This window comes from Musca autumnalis, unplaced genomic scaffold, assembly GCF_047663935.1.
Source record: "Musca autumnalis isolate F117 unplaced genomic scaffold, ASM4766393v1 scaffold_3, whole genome shotgun sequence".
Taxonomy (NCBI): domain Eukaryota; kingdom Metazoa; phylum Arthropoda; class Insecta; order Diptera; family Muscidae; genus Musca; species Musca autumnalis.
Window position 1 is genome coordinate 94,338,873 of NW_027411866.1, and position 15,595 is coordinate 94,354,467.

Consider the following 15,595-nt stretch of genomic DNA (forward strand, 5'->3'; position numbering starts at 1 on the left):
TTGTGGCATACTCCCCAAACAACAGTACCTCCCGATTTTCAGTATTTTGAGGTTATTGTGGAGTTTAGCTACATTTTTCGACCGAACAATCTATAATTTGACATTTGAGGTTCCTAGTGGTTCCAAAACTTATCCACCAAGATATGTTAACATAGGTCCATGTTTTGGTACAGTCCCCATATAATGATACCTCGGTATTTTCAGGATTTTAGCTACATTTTTTGGCGGAACTAGCTGTAATTTGGCATTTGACAATTCGCAAAACTTCTCCACCAAAAATTGTCAACTTGGGTCCACACTTTGATGTTGGCTCCGTAAAATGTGCCGCCCGATTGAAGACATTTCAGGTACATTTTCTGACCTAATTTAGGAATTTCTATAGACAGGAAAGAAAACTAATTATTCAATTTTAATTCAGATTATTTTATGGTGGAGGGTATAACAAATTCTGTCCGGCCGAACTTAACGATGTTTTACTTGTTGGTCATATGTCTGTTGTGCGTTATGTCTAGTCGCCGGTTTTTGGTAACGCATTCTGGAATTTTTGATAACAATTGTCAGACTACCTCTCGTTCTGTGTTATTCCCTCCCCATCATATTGGTGGCATTTCGCAGCAGACAAATATCCGTAAATTGGATGGATGCCTTGTTTTGTGTATGTAAGTATGTAGTAGTCAGTGACTACTGTTACTTGCTTGATTTACCCACAACCCGTGCTACTAACTAACATTTCTCCTTTCGTCGTCCGGCTGACGTACTATATTTTACAGCTGATAAATTCTTTCTCTGATTGCCGGCTCGGCTATGGGAGAAAACAAAACGCTTACTGGTCTCATCTGTGAGCCTGTTATTTAACATGAATTATCATAAACATGTTTGTGACAGATAGATGATGAGCTTGTAACTTTACTATATCTGTGTGTGTAAAGCATGCGGCTGATAGATACTACTAGTAGCTTTCATAATAGCTTTCCGTTCTTTGGGCAATTCCGCATGGAGGGTGGGGGGGAGAAAATTTGATTGAGAAATGTTGTTAGAGGTGGTGGAAGGCAGGAAAAGTAGCTGTGATAAATTCTGTAGTGAAGAACGGTATGCGGTAGGCAGGCACCTGTGATGCTGTTATTGATAAAACTATTTGTAATGATAAAACTGTCATAGTTGTTTTTGTGGGTTCTACTGATACTGCAGATAGTGATGGTGATGATGAAGCGAATCTTATTATTGATAACTTCCTGAAACATGGAAAATTTCCCTTACAATTTCGCAAAATAAAAACAGGTGTTCCCCCGAAAAAATTAACTTTTTCACTTAAGTGTGATATCACATTTTGTGTCACCTTATCGGCTTAAGCAGCGTATCTCAGGTAGGCTTATTGTTTTATGGTTAATTATTTTATGATAATTGTTGTTGTTGTTTGTCATCACCGAGTGAAACGAACAAACATTTTTGTTTGTATCACAATTTGTTCATATCACATGGAGGTATAGGCGATCATAAATTCCTGCCAGTATTTTTGATAGCCCGTCGTACATTTTTCTCTCTACGTACGTATTTCTGTGGCTGCTTCTTCTTACACTTGTCCCATATCATATTTAATAATTTTTTTACTGACTTTTGCTGTTGCTGGTGTATTTTTGTTGTTGTTGGGGGTTTTGTTTGATGATATTATTGCTGTTGACGTTGTTGTGGCTGTGGCTGGCTGCCCGGCATGCATTTATTGTCGGCATATACACGACTCTGAACATGTGTGTCTGTCCGCCGTAGGCAGCAGCTATCTTTTACACTCTCATAATAACCACCATGCCAAACGAATGACTGACTGACCGACCACTCAACCAACCATCCAGGCTGACTGCCAGCCAGCCAGGCATTTAGTTACTCGGCAGACAAGTCACTTGATCGGCATAATATCCAACAAAACAACATGGGCAAGGTAGTATATTCAGAATTAATTGAATTCAAATCAGCAGTTGGAGCAATAGCAGTAGTTTTGCATGGATGTCACTTTTGTTCCCATAAGCGCCGGCCGTACATAACGAAAAACCAAAGCTCCTCCATCTCCGCCTCGGTCGATAGTCATAATTTGAAGCCGGGTGATTTTCTCCTTGCATATTATGCACTTTTATGGTTTCTCTTTTTTCTTCCTTCGCCACTCGCTGCTCTGTGTCCAACAATGTAAATCAAGACATACGCTACTACTATATTATTAGCTACTGCCGGACCAGCCAAACGGACCCCGATCAACTGCCTGCCAGTAATACCTAGTTTTGGGTATTGCCTTACTCGCCAAATTATGGACATTATCCGTAATTTGTCCATTTGTCCATTACCTTCAAATTTTTGCTTTTGAGAAAACAGGGTGATTGACATTTGAATCCATCTGCACATGACGACCTTTGCCTTTGTAGGGCAATGTAACACGATCCGCATGACATTGATTAGTATTGTTGTTAATGGATTGATTTTGACATTTTGGCGTTTGTAATGAAAAGTGTATGTGTAGTAAATAAGTGGCTTAATAGAAGGTTTTGGGAAATTTTAAGTAAAACTTAGCACAAGAAAACACTTTTTCTAAAGGTAGACAAAAAGCTGCAATACCCCTCACTCATAAGCACGTAATCTCTAGTTGTGATTGGAATTGACCAATAATGCTGTCATAAACTACACTGTGGGCTCTACGATTGCTAACCATATCAACGTCCAGATGTTCTCCCTGGGTTATCCGCAACATATGATATTTGATATATTCACTGTTGTTTTTATACCCTCCACCATAGTATGGGGGTATATTAAGTTTGTTTTTCCGTTTGTAACACATTGAAATAATAAATGGCTACCCTGTTAAGTATATATTTCTAATCAGGATAAAATTCTGAGTCGATCTAGTTATGCCCGTATGTTGCAATCCATAATAATTTTTTCACCCGAGTGTTTTGTTTCCATAGGTAGGTCTCCCAATTTTCGAAATTTTAACATATGAAGTTTCCAGTGGCCACATAGCTTCTCCGCCAAAAATTGTCATATGAACGCCCGATTGAAGACATTTTTATATACCTTTTTTGGCCTAAATTAGGCATTACGGGTACGTGGTCATAAAATATCCCCCTCTGAAATTGTGGACAGGGGAAAAAATAGTTAATTTTGGCAGGGTGGTCTCGCTACAAGGATGCCAGCAGATGTGAATCCTACAGGCCGATGTCCCTCCTGTCGCCAGTAGCAACGATTCTAGAGGCGCCACTCCTCCCTATGATAAAAAAACAGTTTTCCAGTTTGCCAACATCAGCACGAATTCCGGCGAATGCACAATACTACAACAGTATTACACGCCATATCAACACATGCCATTAGAGGACTGAACCAGAACGGGCCGTACGACCGAACAATCATGGTGACATTTGACCTATAGAAGGCCTTCGATACCGTCAACCATGTCAAACATTTTGAGGATATAGAGAAGGCTACTCTTCATCCGTGTTTAAAACGTTGGATAATCACTTACATAGTACATATATGTGCGAAAGCCAGTCATTTGTGGAATTCAGAAACAACAGAGAGGTATATTATATGACCAGGAAGCCAGATCCTTTCCGTTATCAAGGATAGCTCTAGAGTTTATGGTCCAAGACATGAGAACCTTAAGGGCTGCCTGATTATCAACATATATAGTTACCGGTCCGGATAAGTTGCTTTCCAGGCCTATTACTAATTCTGCTGCTGTCCTCACAGCAAAAATTTGTGTCTGAAAGACGCTGCAGCTATCACTTGGCTTAAATCAGTGTCTCATTAATGGGTTCCTCCATCTTGGACCCATCTGTATGCAATGTCGGACCAGACAAGAGGAGAGTTATCTTCTGGGTTTCTCTATCCTATGCGCGAATTGATAATACTGCTTTTCAGCATCTCATTGACCGATTCCACTACTACGAAGGGAATTCCAATGTTGCTGAGAGCGTTATGATGGATTGAAGTTTACACCGACAGCCAGGGTGGTGGCCCTGGGTGAGGGGTTCACATACAAAGTCAGGAGAGTATTGGTGAAAAAATCCACAGCTCCCTCGACTTCTTTGACTGTGTGGAAAATATTGTTTTTGTAGAATTTTGAAGACGTCAGGGCACTGGATATTGTTTCGTCAATCCGTTTTGCAACAACTCGAAATATTTAGAAATATCATCACCCCTGGTAATCCTAGTTTATATACCCTTAGGCTTGTGGCTAAATATATATACCTTATTACATAAAAGAGCTTAGAGATGAGTGAGTGAGTGACTGACTGAAATAACATCGCCCAGACGAAACCTCTGAACCTAGTTGAAATTATGACTGTGGATTGCTGTTGGTGTGTAGGGGTGAGATAAGGCTGGGTTTTTGGAAATTCGCCCAAGAAGGGTACGAAAATTACTAAAAAGTACTAAATATGGTACCCATTGTATTAGGCAAACGGGAAGAGCTAGAGAAAAATTTGGAACGAGGGTCATTGATGGAGAGTTAGAGAGATGTACCAATGGGTTTTTGGAATTTCGACCGATAAGTGTACGAAAAGTACTAAAACTTGCTAAATTTGGTAACAATTGTATACTTTGAACGGAAATAACTACAATTATCAAATTTGGTATGAGAACCAAGGTTGGGAAGTGATGTTGATATAAGGAAATGTTTTCGGAAGTTCGTACTTATGTATACAAAAAGTACTAAGTGGTACTAAAATTGGTACAATTTGGATTTGAGTGAACGGATAGACCTGCAAACCTGAAATTGGGAACTAAGATTACTGTTGAAGTGTAAGATTGAAATATGGGTGTAGTTTTGGAAATTCGTACTTATGTGTACGAAAAGTGGTACTAAATTTGGTACAATTTGGATTAAAGTGAACGGATAGACCTGGAAACTTGAAATTTGGAATTAAAGTTACTGTTGGAGTGTAGCATTGAGGAAGTTTTGGAAATACGTACTTATGGGTACGGAAAGTACTAAATTTGGTACAACTTGGATTTGGTTGAATGAATAGAATTATGATTACCGTTGGGGTGTAGGATTGAGGTAGTTTTATTATTATTTTATAAGTAGGAAAAGTACTAAGTTTGGTACAATTTGGATTTGGGTGGACCGATAGAGCTAGAAACCCGAAATTTGGAAAACAAATTAGTGTTGAAGTGTAGAATTGAAATATGGGGGTAGTTTTTTTAAAGTTACTTTTGTAGTGTAGCATTGAAGAAGTTTTGGAAATTCGTACTTATGGGTACGAAAAGTACTAAATGGTACTAAATTTGGTACAATTTGGGTGAACGGATTCAGCTGGAATCCAGAAATTTGGAATTTAGATTGTTGTTGGACTGTAGGATTGAGATAGTTTTGGAAAATCGTACTTATGGGTACGGAAATTACTGAACGGTACTAAATTTGATACGACTTGAATTTGGGTGAACGGATAGAGCTGGAATCCTGAAATTTTGAATTAAAATTACTTTTGGGGTGTAGGAATCGCACTACTGTAGTGAGATTCTATAACGCATTTTTTGATTACGACAAAAATCGGTAAAATTAAAACCTAAAATTAAGAATGAAAAGTATGATTAGTTGGCAACAATGTTGCTAACGGTAGCACTTAGCGACAACTTTATGTTAGTTACTATCTTACCGACAAAGTTCGTTAATTACTGAAATTACAATTACAATTTTATTGTTATTTGAAAATTTTGCTATTAGGGCGAAGATCAGTGGGGAGGGTATAATAAGTTGGTTTTGGTCAAAAAGTTTGTAACGCATCGAAATAATGACCGTAGACCCATACATATATATTCCAAAATGAATGTCTCGATTTTGATTTTGGTGATGGTCGGATAATACGTAGGGGACGGAATGGGCACAAAACTTATTTGGAAAAAAGTCAACGTTTTATTCCAAAGCAAATATCTCAGCGTCTATAAGTGGTATACCAAAAGCAAAACCTGACAATGAAAGTAGAAAATATCACATTTGCAACGATGTAACGTAGGTTGTCGTAGGTGCTGAAACAACGAGTTGAATTATAATAATGAATTGGGTACCTTCCAAAACCGAAGCATGCTGTGGAAGTAGAAAATCCCATTTTGACAATGATGCAAAATAGGTTGGCGTAGTTGGTCAAATAACGGAGATATCGCAATAGTCGGTAGTACATCCCATTTTTTCATTTGGCAATTTTGGTCGAATCATCACGAAGTTTTGGGGGTTAATGGGAGTCCCATATAGAAAGAAGTCTATGGATTTCGGTAATTGTCGGATAATATTCAGGGGTCGGAATGGGCAAAAAACTTATGTGGAGAACACTCAAAGTTTTATTCATATGCGAATATCTCCGCTTCAGTATTCCAAAAGGAAAGCCCGCCAATGGAAAAATATAAGATGAATTGTACTGACGAGTTACTCAGCTTTGGTTGGATGGGTTTGAATAATGAAGATATTGTGATCTTTAAAATGTTCCGAATTGAGTTACCAAAATTGGTGAAATGCTTGTGATGTTGAAAAAGACGACGATTCCAAGGAGAGAGTTCGATATTGAACTAAATCATTTCAGCTTTATATTAATACAGATTGTGGCATTGATGGTAAAGTAATCACTAAGCTATCACAATTTTAATATTTTGAATTTTTTACTTTAATGACAAATACTTCTGCTTCTAAATGGTGTATTAAAGACATGTTAAATCCTAATCAAGATGACCAGCAAAGTTTTCAATCAGTACCAAGTAGATGTCGACAGTAGTTAAATATAAAATTAAATATTAATTATTTTGATTCAGTTCGCCTTAAGAGTCATTTTGGTATAAAACCCGATAGGTGAAAAATTTAGTATCTCCCTAAAGGAAATGTTTACGAGTGAAAAGCTTATCCCCGTCCCGAGTATAGTCATTGCTTACTTGTTTTAATTTTAAGTTATTTTTTTTTAATTTTTTTAATTTTACCGATTTTTGTCGTTAACCAAAAAAAAAAATGCGTTACAGAATCCCACTACTGGTATCGTTTATAGATTGTTCTTCATATTTGGTCTGATCCAGAACAGCAAGAATCTACTAATTGTTACTTTTTTTCATAATATAAAGAAAAAATTGTTATGGTAGTAAAAATTTGTTGAGTTTTGCAGGTTCTGGAACAGACATAATATTGGATATTGTCTTCTATTCGCATAGTCTCATTGTTGTTTGTCGTCTATTACATACCTTAACCTACATGTAGCACAAGAAAACCGTAAACATGTTTAGCTTAATTAAGTGATTTGAATGTGTCAGATGCTTATCCATCTTGTTAACCTGGTTCTAATTACTTGTTAATTGATTGAAACTCTTTTCATTTCATTTTGCATTCTTTGTGGGTCAAACACAAGATCACGGTTCTTGTTGAATGTTCCAATACTTACAGTTTAAGCTTTCTTTTATTTTTCTTTTCTATTTTCTCTACATTGGCCGCTTTCCAATTAACAACAAACAGCGCAGGCTATAAACGATGATGTCCTATAACTGTTTTTTAGTGTCAATTAATTAAAAACAAACAAATTGTTCAATTGAATACATGACCATCATCAACAACACTATTTCAATACGTGTGATCTCAATTAATGAAAAAAAAAGAAAATTGCAATTGTATGGCTTCACACATATCTACGTTATTTATTCTTAATGAAAGGAAATTAATTGAATTAAAGAAAATAAAACAAAGGGAAAAACAATTCAATATTTATTATTGCTTCTTCTTTTGTTGGGAGCATTCACATATAGACAAACACTTAAATGTGCTCTGCTTAAAGGTCAGATAAAGCTAATAACGGTTAGAGTTTTTGAGAGTGCGTTACTCCTAAATCAGTTATTTGACTATGTACTATACATATTTGGTCATTAAATGGGTTAAGGCAAATATTTTTATACTTCTCTACACAGGAATATATTGTTTTGCCGGAAAGTGGAATAGCTTGTCAATTCTGACGTCATTATATTGCACTTTCTTTTTTCCGCATCTTGCAGACACAATGTAAATATTACAACAAAGTGGCAGGCACGTTTAACACATTTTTCTATTTTTATTTTTTTTTGCACTTGTTGTTATTATTCGTAAATATTGAATTTTATAGATTTTTATTTGCTCGCGTAAAGCGGAAAGAATTTCCATTTATTTGTTTTATTGATAGAATGTTGTTTGTCATATTCATCACATGTGAACGTTGATATAAATGAAACAGTCAGCAGCCAAATATTATTACGAATCGTGCACGTATTGTAACATAACATTAAATGCGGTCTGGCCTGGAAATCGAATACGGTGTGCAAGGTTAGCTAAATTTCGATTTCGACCACAACGCTATAGCTGACTAGGACGAAGCCACATACCAAAATTCGAACTACATTTCTAAAAATTTTCTATACAGAATGTCGCTTTATACAAATCTATCTATCTAAGTGCCATTTATAGATCAGGACTTAACAGAATTGAAATTTTCTAATTATATTTCTTTTGTTCTCCTTTCAGAAACACGTTTTCATTAATTAAAACTATCGGTAAGTTAAAATAAAAGTACATTGGCTAAGTTTTGCATATATATTAACCTCGTTTAACATCAGTGTATGTCAGAAAGAGAGTTTTATACTTACCTAAGAAAGATAGTAAATCAGCTTGGGCTAATATCATCCCCTGTGCCAGCCATGCCCGTCTGTCCGGCTGGATGGATCCAATTGGTCCCGATGGTTCAAAAGCGCTAAACCCTGCCAACACCAACTAAAAAGACTGATGGGCACAATTACACAGACTTTTATACCCTCCACCACAATTTTCAGTCATTTCGGTGGATTAATGTGGCCACAACCTTCGAAATACCGAAAATCGGAAGGTACCGTTCTATGGGGGCTATATGATGGCGTGGACCTATACCTACAAATTTCTGGGGGAAAGTTTCATACCCCCAACGAACACTAAATACCAAATTTCAGCCATCTCGGTGTGATAATGAGGCCAAAACATTCAAAATACCGAAAATCGGGAGATATCGTCATATGGGGCTATACCAAAATGTGGACCTATATAAACGTTTTATTTTAGAAATGTTTCATAGCCTTTGGAAACACAAAATACAAAGTTACAACCGATTCTGTTGTCAAATGGGACTAATACATTCAAAATATATTAAAAGGACGCGTACTTTATATGGGGGCTATACCAAAACGTGGACCTATATAAACCAACTTTAGTAGGAATGTTTTTTTGGTCTCGGGAGGCACAAAATACCAAATTAGACCCAATTCGGTGGTTAAATGGGACAAATATCTTAAAAATTCCTTAAAACGACGACGCGTCACACGTCATTTTGTATGGGGGCTATACGAAAGCGTGGACCTACATGGCCCACTTTCAATACCAAAAGTCCTACGTACATATAATAGATTTTCCCAAAATTTCATCCACCTACGTCAATCCGTTCGGACGCTAGAGTGATTTTCACAGACGGACAGACGGACGGACATGGCTATATCGATGTAGAATTGCATGCTGATCAAGAATATATATAGTTTGTGGGGTCTACAATGATTATTTCGAGTAGTTACAAACGTAGTGACAAACTTAATATACCCCCATCCTATGGTGGAGGGTATAAAAACAAGATCAGAAAAATAGAAGAGTATAATCATTGATAAAAATTAATTTTAATATTAATTATTAAATCGCTGATAAACCAGAATATTTAGAGGTTCGCGTTTAAACCAGGATATTTAGTTCATTATTGTGACTAACAAGTTATACCCTCAGCCTGTGCAAATTGAAACACTTTTTTTCACAAAAAACTTATGTATTTAGGGGGTTTCAAAATTCTGGTCGTATGAACCGACAAAAATGTTGATTAGGATTAAAGTTCAAAAATTTTGCGGAAAAAGTACTTAAAGGAATGGACCGACATAAACCATGGGGGTGCCATAGGGGGTTTTTACACCCTTCGGGCTGTTTTCTCAAGAAGTATGGATTTGCCCCTGAAACAAATTTTACCATTGTAATTGAGACAGCGAATGTAAGTTGCTTCAACAAAAATCAAAGTGATTCAATAGCAGGTCTTAAAGTGAACTTATCCAAAATTTTGTGTGGGAGGTAGCGGATGGAGTGGACAAATATAGTCCATATTCGAACCTATGAGATATTATGAGAATGTGTAAAGTATGGACCAAATTGGTCATTCCCATCAAGAGTTATCGTGCGCACAATTTTTCCGAACATTTTTGAACTTTTGTGGGGTAGGTACCTGAAGGAGTGGACCGATATGGCGTATCTACGAACTTAAACTAAGTTTGGAAACAATATTACGAAGGCCAAATTTTGGCCGGAATCGGCATATCCGTTCGAGAGTTATCTTGCGCTTACACCCATAAACATGGTGTCATTGGGTTTGTTTTTCAACTTTCAGGCTACTTTTTCAGGAAGTATGGACTTGCCCCTGAGGAAACTTGTACCTTCGTATAGGGGACAGTGAATACGAGATGCTACAACAAAAACCAAGGCGATTCGAGAGCAGGTCCTAAACTGAACTTTTTCGAAATTTTGTGTGGGAGGTACTCGAAGGAGTTTACCGATTGAGTCCATATTGGAACCTCATCTAAGTCTGATAGATGTTTCATAATGTGCAAAGTATGGACCAAATCGGTTTCTCCCTTCAAGAGTAATCGTACGCACAAATTTTCCGAACATTTTCGAACTTTTGTGGGGGAGGTACCGGAAGGAGTAGACCGATATAATCCATCTTTGAACTTGAAGTTGGTTTGGACAAAATATTACGAAAGCCAAATTTTGGACCGAATTGGCAGGTCCGTTCGAAAGTTATCTTGCGCTCCAACCACTACACACGGTGTCATAGGGTTTTTTGTAACTTTCAGGCTATTTTCTCAGGAAGTATGGACTTGCCCCTAATAAAACTTACAGCGTCCTATAGAGGACAGCGAATACAACTTGCGTAAACAAAAATCAAAGCGATTCGAGACAAGGTCCTAAACTGAACTTTTCCGAAATTTTGTGTGGGAGGTTCCCGAATGAGTGGACCGATTGAGTCCATATTGGAACCTCATCTATGTTTGGTAGAAATTACGCGATGTGCAAAGTATAGACCAAATTGGTTATTTCCTTCAAGAGTTATCATGCGCACAAGTTTTGCGACAATTTTTGAACATTTGTGGGGGAGGTACCTGAAGGAGTGGACCTATATGGCCCATCTTCGAACTTAAATCTGGACAAAATATTTCGATACCCAAAATTTGAACCGAATCGATTGATCCGTTCGAGAGTTATCGTGCGCACCAGCCAGCCAGACAGACAGACGGACGGACATTGCTAGATCGACTCAAAATTGTCTGAAACGGATATCGTACAAACATACTTGGGGTCTAAAACCATTATTTCGATGAGGCACATTTTTGGTCGTATCAAAGTGTAAATACCCTCTTTAGCCTAAAGGCTGAGACTATAAAAATACAAACATTTTTTTTCAATTTGGACCAATGTTAAGGAAGTTATGAGTATTTCTTTATAATAATTGTTCCACAAACATCCCAGATGGGACAAGGGAGACTTCTCTCTGAGTATTTCTTTGCACATAGTTTTTATAGTATTCGGATTTTTCTAACCGCAGCCGTTGCCAAAAAATCTGAAAATTAACTAAAATTAAAAACTACTTTTTTCAAAAGTGTTCGATTTCACACAGAAATCCCAAAATATATTCTAGTACAGGGTGAAATTCTGAGGCATTCCCTTGCACAGTAAAAGCCGGTCAGGCTTTCGACAGTGTATAAACCGCACTTAACAGACACTCTGTGGCTGCATTGGTTTTTGGATAATCAGTCTTGGATTACCATTCACTCAAATGCGTCAATTCTTCTTATTGACGAATCCACTCAGGTCAAAATCTGCCACATTACTGAATTCGATTTTCTTCGTGCGTATCGTCCACAATTGACGACGGTTGAAATGGTAAAAGGCCATTAATTCTTCAGTCAATTGCAATTTGTAAGCATGCAAATAAGTATTTATTCACCAAGTCATTATATTCACTTACAAGGTATATTTTAAGGAACGGGTCTTCAGCCACACAATCGTGAAAAGCACCAATGTTTTGTGCAGTGCAAGTGTACACTGGTGTCCCAAACACAAAATTTTGGAAAAAGTTCAGATTAGGACCTCCTCTCGAATCGTTTTGATTTTTCTTGTAACAACTTGTATTCGCTCCCCCATTACAACGGTTCAAGCTTTATCGGGGGCAAGTCTATACTTTCTGAGAAAATAGTCCGAAAGGTTTTAAAACCCCTATGGCACCATGTGAAGTGATTATTGTGTTAATACTTTTCGTTAGGTCCGAGGTTAAGGGTATGTTTCTGTCGGTCAAGACGACTGATACTTTTTTACTTGTTTAGTCTGAAATAGATGACGTTTAGATGTTGTTCACCATAATATGAGTATAATTACAAACAGAATGATACCGTTTGTAACATATCAAAATACTCGTCGCAGACTCTTTATATATTATTGATCAGTATAAAATTCTAAGTCAATATAAGATGCAGCTCGCAATATTTAAGATAGAGCTTCATAATTTGGCACAGAAGTTTCTATTACTCAAAAGATGTTTGGTATTAAAACTGGGCTATATATACATAGAACTGTGCCGTCCGAACATCGGCATTTGCAAAGTTCTTCCCTCATAATCATACCGAAAGGGCGGAAATTTGGTACTAAGTTTTTCATAGGACTATGACACTTTTGAGATTTGTTAGTACAGGTCCCCTCATAGAACCGTATTGCCCGATTTTCGATATTTTCATGGTTCTAGCAGCGTTATCCTACAGAAATGGTTGGAATTTTTTATTTAGTCTTCTTTGGGGCTACAGTACAGGTTCACATTATGATATAGCCCGCATAGAACATTATCACCCGATTTTCGGTATTTTGAAGGTTTTTGTCCCATTATCACACCGAAATGGCTGTAATTTCGTACGTAGACTTCTTTGGGTCAAAAAAATTGTCCCGTGAATCTATACTACACGTTTCGATATAGCCCCCATAGAACGATACCTGCCGATTTTCTGTATTCTGAAGGTTTGAGTCACATTATTCAACCGAAATGACTAACATTTTGTTGTTTATTTTTTGGATACTACTTATTTGCTTAGCTGGCCCATTACAGAACATTTGTTCCATAGACCGAAATAAGAAAAGATCTCCAATTATCTCTGCTTAGTGCTTCGCTTTCTGGAATACAGCGCCTTGTCATCTCTTCATCCACTTGTTTGCGCCATCTATTTGTTGGCCTGTCAGTTCTGTGTGCACCGCCAGTGGCTCGAATTTATGCGCCTTTTTAGTGGGTTCATTCTTATTATATGGCCTAGCCAACGCAATCGCTGCATCTCGATACGTTTATCTATATTGATGTCGTTGTATAGCAGATACAGCTCGTGGTTCATACGACGCACAGTGGTCCAGAATCGTTTTTTCCTGGTCAAAATTCTGTAACTTTTGAACGGATAGAGATATCTTCACAATTCTCTTTTTGTTAGACAGATAACACAATCAGCTTTCTATATATTATAAGCGGTCAAATTCGGTCTGTTAGTTGCAGGGTAATTCAAGTTCAAAATTGAACTTTTGATTTTTTTTTACTATTTTTCATCAAACTATCAGTGTTTATGTGTTTTTTATATCTTCTTATATATTAAAAGTGGTCAAACGCCAATAAATAAACTATAAAAATACCAAAAAAATAAAAACCAAAATTTGGAAAAAAAAATTTAAAATTTTTTTTCTCAAATTTTTCACAAAAAAAAAAAAAAATACAAAAAATTTAAATTTTTACAAAAATTAAAGAACATGCTCCTTGAGTTTTCATAAAACTTATATAACTCATATAAAAACTCATATAAATTTTTGTAAAAAAAACTGTAATTCATATGGGAAATGGTATGGAAAACACACACATTTTTACCCATGTAATTTCAATAAATTTAAAAAAGTGTTAAACGGACGGAACTCTCTCTCATATTACTGTGACATATTACTGTGAAAACAGAACATTGTTCCATGTTGTTCCACAAAAGTTCTAGTCCACTAAATTTGGAATTTCATAAAATTTAGTACCTGGGGAAAAAATAAAAACGCTACGCTGTAAACGCTACGGTAATTTATTAAACCGATTTTTAAAGGCCACAATTGTACCTACCTAACTAAAAAACAGTAAACACAATATATGTTATAGTTTCCTAGAAATAGCTATTTCTTTCTCCGGAAGTTTTTAAAAATTACGTATTTCTCAAACATGGGAAAAATTATCGTCTTTAGGGGCACCCCGCGCCCGTAACTTCCAATAGTTTGACCTAATTTTTTGGTTTCCTTAGTTTCAATATGTTTACTATCGAATCCCATATAGAAATTAAATATCTGTGACAAAACAATATTTTGATTTTTGGCCAGGAAAATCGTTTCTTGAACCATTGTGCGACGTCGATATTCACCGTCAACGCAGATTGGTCCGTAGATCTTTCGAAGAATTTTTCTCTCAAACACACCAAGCACTGCCAGGCTTCGGAACAATACATCAGCAAGGGTAGTATCAGTGTTTTTTAAAGCGTTATTTTTGTTTGACGAGTTGTGGCTTTGTTTTTAAAGTGCTTACTTAAGCCAAAGTAGCATCTGTTGGCCAATCAAATCTTCTTTTTATTCACAACTGATGTCGTTTGTTGTATTTACGGCGTTGCACAGTGGGAAATATGGGAACTTTAGTGGAACTTTACTCAAAAATTAAAGTACATAAAACTAATGAGATTCTTGTTGAATTCTATTGCTAAGTATCCCATGACTAATGCCTCATATTCAGTTTTGCGATTTACCCCGCGAAACAACTAGAAATGCACTTAAAAGTAGCACTTTTGTTGTACAATATTTATTTTCTTAAAAAATTGATTCTAGCTTTGCTTAAGTAATATAGTGATACAAACAAATTGTACGTTAGTTGACTATAGTTTTTGTTGCTGTTATAATTCTCGATAATTTTTAGATTATTTGGCGTTTATAGATTTGTTATATCTAATTTAGTTTGGTTGCTATTCGTTCCCCAAAAATGTGATTTTTTAAAAGTTTTTTAATGTATTGTGGTGAATTGCAGAATAAATCGCACATTTTCTGAGATGTAGGATACTTTTCTATACACAAACCAAAAATTAGCTGCAGGTTCGCGCGGATTTGCGAGATATGCGACTTTTTCAGAAAGTCATTGGAATATTCATATATCTATATTTTTGGAAATTTGATAGAAGAACCGGCATTAGACGTCAATGTTGGTTTCGTTTATCCCAAAATGGGTTCACCAATACTAAGAAATGTTGCTTTTAATAGTTTTATGACTATTCTTGCGAATTTTATTCACATTTTATAGAAAAAATGGTCAAATGGTTTTCTCAGGACATCGTTAAGTACTTAAAACAAAGCATAGTTGCACCAGATGCTTTTAGGTGATATACTCATTTGCAGAACCGTGTAATAAGATAAACATATCCTCAGTCGAAACGTTCAATTTGGAAAAGTTATGTTATATCAATGACACTATACTAA

General features: G+C 36.4%; 1 protein-coding gene across 10 annotated transcripts in view; it reads left to right on the forward strand.

Moving 5' to 3' along the window:
* rut (adenylate cyclase rutabaga) overlaps positions 1-15,595 on the forward strand; it is a 318,097-nt gene that overhangs the window by 195,544 nt on the left and 106,958 nt on the right. For all 10 annotated transcript variants that reach the window (XM_073972872.1, XM_073972869.1, XM_073972871.1 and 7 more), the window contains exon 3: positions 8,498-8,526. The gene's annotated coding sequence lies outside the window, so the exon portion shown is untranslated. The remainder of the gene's footprint in view (positions 1-8,497; positions 8,527-15,595) is intronic.